Source organism: Crocuta crocuta, unplaced genomic scaffold (genome assembly GCF_008692635.1).
Source record: "Crocuta crocuta isolate KB4526 unplaced genomic scaffold, BGI_CrCroc_1.0 scaffold276, whole genome shotgun sequence".
NCBI classification, from domain to species: domain Eukaryota; kingdom Metazoa; phylum Chordata; class Mammalia; order Carnivora; family Hyaenidae; genus Crocuta; species Crocuta crocuta.
The window spans coordinates 1,530,950-1,538,975 of NW_027531270.1; the positions used below are offsets into that span (position 1 = coordinate 1,530,950).

At 40.9% G+C, this 8,026-nt stretch overlaps 1 pseudogene; it reads left to right on the forward strand.

The window, feature by feature from the left end:
- The first annotated feature begins 4,290 nt into the window (after positions 1 to 4,290).
- On the forward strand, positions 4,291 to 6,075 carry LOC144237507 (cationic amino acid transporter 3 pseudogene; annotated as a pseudogene).
- Positions 6,076 to 8,026: the final 1,951 nt, after the last annotated feature.

Genomic DNA, 8,026 nt, shown 5'->3' on the forward strand with positions numbered 1-8,026 from the left:
TAATTATTTGGGTTTCCATATTTTATATACTTCTCTCCCCTGACCCCCAGCTGAATCCTAAGAACGTCATAGTGAAAACTGGTTTCTGTGTCTCCTCCTTTCCCAGCAGGGAGAACCCCATACTTCTCTCCTTCTCTACCCTCCATCTCCCCCTTTATCCACACACATAAGTGTGTAATGTCTAACATTTGTAGGCATTGGTTGGGTGACCATTCTCTCCAGGTAATTAACTAGTAACTACTTACTTGGACTCTCATTTGGATGTAGAGATTTTATCCCTGTAACCCAGGGAAAGAGAGATTATGAGAGGAGCTTCCTGCCTCACAGAAATGTTTTTAGGCTTCCCCTTTTGGGCCTTTTTTTTCCTCCATCTCCAAATGTCCCACACATTTCCCAAATGTCCCAGAAGCATCTGGGGCTTGGGACTGGATCCATCTATTTAATTCTGCAAGGCTTGTGTGTGCCTGATGCATATGATTCCTGCTCCCTTTCTGAGAGTCTCCCTCCCCTGTCTTTGAAGTCCATCTTTCACCAGGTTCTGGAAAAAGTTGCCCTTTATCTCCATGTCAGCTCCTGATTATCCACAATAATGGTGAGAATAAGCTAAAATAGTAACTGATACTAAAATGACTTTGATTTTTAAGTGATGGAATCCTGCCTAGAGATAATCCAAAGAGTGAACAGCTTCAGTGAAAGCAATCCACATGTTACTTTCCTATGGGTGGCTGTGTGGCATCTCTGATTTGGCATCTAGAGAGGCAGGCAGAGGCAAGAATGCAACCTGGTCAGCCTTCATTGTGTTGTCCAATGCTCTAGACTGTTATTGTGAGCTCCACAAAACTTGTCTCCACGCCTTGTGTTCAAATCGTGGAGGATGCCTTTCACTAGTTTGAGAACCCATACTTAGTATATAGAACATGAAAATCAGTACACAACATGTAAAATTGCCACTTTTTCTAGAGTTTCCATCATACCCTGAGTAACAGCCAAGTCTTCACAGTGATTCTCAAACCGTACATGGAGGATCTGGCTTCTTGCTTTCTCTCTGACCTCATCCCCTACTGCTTCCCCTTCACTTGCTCTGTCCTGGTTCCACAGACCTCCTTGTTATTTTTCAAAAATAATCACAACCATTTCATTAAAAACAGAGAATAACAACTGTTGGCTAGCATGTGGAGTAATTGGGAGGTTTGTGTATGCTTAGTGGGAATGTAAAATGGACCAACTGCTGTGGAAAACAGTATGGTGATTTCCCAAAAGTTATATATACAATTACCATATGATCCAGCAAGCCCACTCTGGGTATATAATCCCCAGAATTAACATCAGGGACTCAAAAAGACATTTGTATATCTGTATTTATAACAGCAGTATTCATAACACCTCAAAGGTGAAAGAACCCACATGCCCTTCAGTGGACGGATGGATAAACAAGATGTGGGATGTACACACAATGGAAAATTACTCAGCCTTAAGAATGAAGTACATTCTGACATTTGCTACAACATGGATGAAACTGCAAGTCTTTTTTTTTTTTTTCTTCTAACTTAATGTTTATTTTTGAGAGAGAGAGAGAGAGAGAAAAAAAAAGAGAGCAAGCGAGCACGGGCCTAAGCAGGGGGAGGGACAGAGAGAGAAGGAGACACAGAAACCAAAGCAGGCTCCAGGCTCCACGCACCAGTGCAGAGCCTGACACAGGCCTTGAATTCAGGAAATGCGAGATCATGACCTGAGCCAAAATCAGATACTTAACTGACTGAGCCACCCAGGCACCCCTGAACCCTCAGGTCTTTATGCTAAGTGAAATAAGCTGGTCACAAAAGGACAATACTGTGTGATTCCACTTATGTGAGACATCTAAAGCTGTCAAATTCATACAGATAGAAAGTAAATTGGCAGTTGCCAGGGCCTCCTCACGGGGAAAACTGGGGAGTTACTGCTTAATGGGTGCAAAGTTTCACCTGAGGAAGATGAGCAAGTTCTAGAAATGGATGCTGGTCATTGTTGCACAACAGTGTGAAGGTGCGGCTGTCTTGGATCGTCCATTTTATCATCACACCACATATTCTAGGTGCGTCCTAACTTTTTCTTGTCCCCTTTTCTCTGCAGCACAGGTTGCAAATCCAACACAACATATATTATTACTTATGTGTTTATTGTTTGCTTCCTATTACAAGAATGTACTTGATTCCTTTTGATTCCAAGGATTCCTTTTGATCATCTGCATAGAAGATTGTTCAATTTTGACTTGATCTCTCTGTCTTTAAAAGTCTCTGACAACATTTGCTAAAATTCTCTCAGAACCAAAGCAGCAGTAGTGAGGAGAGTGGGGGCTACATGATTTTGTTTTCTTTGTTCTCCACTAGCTACTCATTTCTGGGCCACTGCAGTCAATTTTTCACCCAAAGCCTTGCTCCCCTTGAGGAGGGGCCATTTGCATAGCAGCAGGGGCAGAGGTATAAAGAAGAACAACATGTGGTGATTCTTCACTAAGAAAATATATTTAACACAAAAGAATGTATTTACAGTGTATTTACCATATTCAGACAATGGTTTGTGGAAGTAAAATGCTAACTCCTTGCATGAAATTAATAGGAAATTACAAGTGAGTGTTTTTTGCTTGTTTGCTTGTTTAATATTTATTTATTTACTTGTTTGTTTGTTTGTTTTGAAGAGAGAGCACAAGTGGCAGAAGGGCAGAGAGAGAAAATATCCCATGTAGACTCTGCTCTGTCAGCACAGACCCCAGCATGGAGGTTGATCCCACAACACCAAACATCATAACCTGAGCCAAAATTAAAAGTTTGACACTCAACTGACTGAGCCACCCAGGTAAGTACCACACTAGTTAGTGTTTTAATGCAAGTTTACAGAGAAGGGCATTTTCTTCAGGCTGCTGATAGCTGACATCATGGATGGCACAAGGTGTTTATAGAGCGAAGTGTGGCCAGAGAGGAGATTGTAGAAGTCAGCTCACCTTCTCTCCTGGAACCCAGAGAGGGAGGAGACAGAAAGAATTGTTTAGTTTGTGAGCTACTGAGTTAAATGACTTATTTGCTTTCTCCATACCCATCACATTCTCACAACTGTGGACATATCTGTATTGAATTTTTGTCTGGTTGCATTGGGTGAGACTTAATGAATGTCCGAAATAACAGAACAGCCTTTCTGGGTCGTCTTCCTTCTTAGTAATAGACCCTTGGTTGGCTACTGCACCAATTTCTCCAGGGTTTTCTTGACAGACAGCTTGTTCCTCACCTTCTAAAAGGTAGTTATGAGGGCTCTGTCCCTTTTCCCTCTTCCTTACTTTTCACAGTGCCTCTGTGGCCCTAAGTGCCTAAAGCAAAAGTTTGGACTATACATTCTTTGCCATCAGTACAGCTAAATGGATGGTGCAAAATGAGGAGAAAGGGGGCAAAGGTGACTAGCTGATTTTGTAGCTAAGGGTTTCTTTCTTTCTTTCCTTCTTTCTTTCTTAGAATTTTCTTTCAAATTTTTATTTAAATTCTATTTAGTTCACATACAATGCAATATTGGATTCAGGAGAATTCAGTGATTCCGCACTTACATACAACACCAAATTCCAATCACAACATGTGCCCTCAATACCCATTTAGCCCATCCTCCACCCACTTCCCTCAATCAATCCTCAGTTTGTTCTTTATTTTTAAGTATCTCTTATGGTTTGTTTCCCTCTTTTTCTCTTTTTTTCACCATTCCTATGTTCATCGGTTTTATTTCCTAAATTCCACATATAAGTGAAATCATATGGTATTTGTCTTTTAAGACTGGAGGACAAATATGCATATTTTAATTTCAGGTGATATTTCAAAAATGGTTCTATAATTGCATAATTATATGTATGATTTAACAGTGTTAGATGAACTCAAATGGGATTATGTCATGTGGTGTATTAAAAAGGAGAATGTTGGGAAGGAGGTATTTGGCACTTGTTCTGTGGGGAAAGCAGAGTCAATTAGTCTAAGATGTCTCTTGGTATCAGTTTCTATGATATTTGGGTTGAAATAGGTGACATGTAGCTTCTGAGCTTTGGTTGGTTGTTGAACATCATTGTTTAGTAAACATTTACTGTTTTTAGGTATTATGAAGGGATAACACATACTAGATGAAATACGAAGAAGCAGATTTGAAGCCTGAGCAACAGACCTTGGCAGCCCCAACCAAACTAGGGTTAACGAAGCTTCGCCGAACCTGATCCAAGATTTTCCACTCCCTGAACTTGCTACAGCTCTCTGATCATACAACTAACTGTCTTCAGTTCCAGCTAGAATGTTGTATCAGACACTTCACAGACTTGGTCAAAAGCTGGTACGCAGACGTAAGCTGTGGCCACCAGTAGCTGAAGATGACCCAACCAGAAACCTGAGCACTCTGGATTTAGTGGCTTTAGGTGTGGGCCATACAGTGGGTGTAGGTGTGTATGTCCTGGCTGGTGAGGTGGCCAGAGATAAAGCAGGACCATCCATTGTGATCTGCTTTTTGATAGCTGGCTTATCTTCTATGTTGTCTGGGCTTTGCTATGCAGAGATTAGTGCCCTTGTCCCCCATTCTGGCTCTCCATATATCTACACCTATGTCACTATTGGTGAATTCTGGGCTTTCGTCACCAACTGGAATCTCATCCTCTCCCTTGTTGCTGACACAGCCATGGTGGTCCGGGCATGGATCTTAGCTTTTGAGTACCTACGTTTGGACAAGATCTCTCAAACCCTTCATGGGAGCATCTCACCGTATGTTTCCCAAGTCCTTACAGAATATCTAGACTTCTTTGTTTTGGGCCTCTTATTGTTGTTCATAGAATTCTGGAATCTGTGGTATATTTCGTTTTTCCCAGTTACCAAAGTGGTCACATTGGTGAAACTTTTGGTTCTCAGTTTTGTCATCACCTCGGGCTTCATTAAGGGGGACCTGAACAACTGGAAGCTCACAGAAGAGGACTATGTAAAGGCTGGACTCAATGCCACCTCTCACCTGGGCCCTCTGGGCTCTGGAGGATTTGTGCCTTTTGGCTTTGAGGGGATTCTCCGTGGAGCAGCTACCTGCTTCTATGTATTTATAGATCTTGAAAAAATTGTTGCTAAAGTTGAAGAAGCCAAGAATCCCCAGTACGCCATCCCCATAGGGATTGGGATTTCACTATTCATCTGCTTTTTCATGTATTTTGGTGTCTCTTCAGCACTTACACTTTTGGTGCCTTACTACCAGCTCCAACCTGGGAGCACCTTGCCTGAGGCATTTCTCCATATTGGCTGGGCCCCTGCCTACTACCTTTTAGTTTTTGGATTTTTCTGTAGTCTTTCTGCCACTCTCTTGGGGTTTATGCCTCCCATACGTCAGGTGATACAAGTGATGGCACAAGATGGCCTCATGTTACCTGTCTTTGCTAGCATTGATACCAGAATATACATCATCCAAATTATGGCCACTGTGATCTTTGGCACTATTGCAGCCATCATGGCATCCTTTTTGGAAATCACTGATACTGTCGATCTCAGTTCAATTGGGTCCCTGATATCTAACTCTCTGGTTGTTTATTGTGTTCTCATCCTCAGGTATCAGCCTGAGAGGAGGAATGGGGGTAATGAAGTAGAGGTGCAGGTGGAGAATGAACCTGTAGCAGAGAACCTGACTCTACAGGGACTACTTTTTCCAGTCCGTTCCTCCCCCACTCGACTCTCTGGCCAGGTTGTCTATGTTTCCTCCTCATTGCTCTCTTTGCTGCTCACTCTTCTTTGCCTAGTGCTGGCCCAGTGGCCAATTCTTCTTTCTGGAGACCCAGTGTGGATTACAGTGGTTGTTCTTCTCCTAATACTCATCACTGGGCTCACTGGGATCATCTGGAGACAGCCACAGAGATCCAGTATCCTTCAATTTAAGGCACCTGCTCTGCCTCTCCTCCCACTACTGAGCATCTTTGTGAATGTTTATCTTATGATGCAGATGACAGCTGGCACCTGGGCCCGATTTGGGGTCTGGATGCTGATTGGGTTTATTATCTACTTCGCCTATGGGATCCACCACAGTATGAAGATTATATTAACCAACTCCACTTAATTTTGTCCCCAAACTGTACAACTTGAACTCAGCAGTGCCAATACATATTCGGTTTTACATCATCACACATGAGTGTGGTCTGGTCCCCCTGCACAATAATGAAGAGTCCTCTTTTCCCACATGGAAAGCTCATAAAATGTTGGCAGGGTAAAACTAATTGAGCTCTGTATGCATTTTGGTGTGAAGGATGTGTCTTTGTTCTGTCTCCTTTTTTTTTTTTAATTTGTCCACTTTTAGAGTGTCTGTAACTGCTCTCTGGCTTTAAAAATTATTACTGAAGAAACTATAAAAAGTATTTTCATTTTCTTTGGTTAAATATCCAGTCACAGCAGCGTTCTTGACTGGTTCAGTAGGTAGGTAGAGTATTTGACTCTTAATCTCTACGTGGTGAGTTAGTGCTACAATTTGGGTGTAGAGATTATTTAAAAATATATTCCGTGGTACATATGGAATACTACATGGCAATGAGAAACAATGAAATCTGGCCATGTGCAGCAACATGGATGGACCTTGAGGGTGTTATGCTGAGCGAAATAAGTCAGGCAGAGTAGGACAAATATCATATGTTTGCACGTATAGGAGGATTAGGAGGAACTTGACGGAGGCACAAGGGGGAGAAGAAGGGCGGAAATGGTGGGGGAAAGGGAGAGAGGCAAACCATGAGAGACTCTTGAATGCTGACAAAAACTGAGGACTGATGGACGTGGGGGGGAGGGGGGGATGGGCATGGAGGAGGGCACTTGTGGGGATGAGCACTGGGTGTTATGTGGAAACTAATTTGACAATAAACTATTTGTAAAAAAAAAAAATTCCGTGGTACAATAAATGTATCATATAGTAGGTCATTTTAAAAATTTTTGAGGAATCTCCATACTGTTTTTCACATGGGCTGAACCTGTTGTGATTTACACTAACAGTGTCTGAGGGTTCCTTTTCCACCATGTCTTGGTCAACACTTGCTTTTCTTGTCTTTTTTATTTTATCCATTCTAACTGGTGTAAAGTGAATCTCATTATAGTGTTAATTTACATTTCCCTGAAGATTAGTGATATTGAGTATATTTCCATGTGTCTCTTGCCCATCACTATGTCCTCTTTGGAAAAATGCCTATTCAGATCCTCTGCCCATTTTTTATTCGGATTACTTGTTTTTCTGGTATTGACTTATAGTAGTTCTTACGTATTTTTGGCATTACCTCCTTAAAAAATATAACATTTTCAAACATCTGTTCTGATTCAGTGGGTTTACTTTTTGTTAGGTTGATGGTTTCATTTTAGTGCAAAAGCTTTTTAGTTACATGAATTCAAAACAATATATGGGCATGGAGGAGGGCACTTGTGGGGATGAGCACTCAGTGTTATATGGAAACAAACTTGATAATCAACGATGTAAAAAATAAAAAAAGATATATGAATGCCTATGTTTACTGCAGCATTGTTCACAGTAGCCAGAATAATAACAGCAACTCTATTGTCCACTGATATGAATGAATAAAGAAGATGTGGTGTGTGTATATACCTATATCTATCTATGTATCTATCTATCTATCTAACAATGTAATGGAATATTGCTCAGCCAAAAGACAGAATGTAATCTTGCCATTTGTAACAACATGGATGGAACTTGAGTGTATAATGCTAACTGAAATAAGTCAGTCAGTGGATGACAAATATCATATTTTCTAGTCTTGTATGGCAATAAAACAAAAAAAAAGAGAAACAATAACAACAAAAACAAAAAAACCACCCCAGACTCTTAAATACAAGGAACAACCTGGTGGTTTCAACAGGGCAGATAGGTGGGGGGGATGGGTGAAATAAAGGGAATTAAGAGTATACTTATCTTGATGAGCACTGATAAACGTATAAAATTGCTTAATCATTATATAGTACACCTGAGATTAATTTAAAAACAGTGCATATTCATTATTCTGCAATAAAAATCAAAAGAA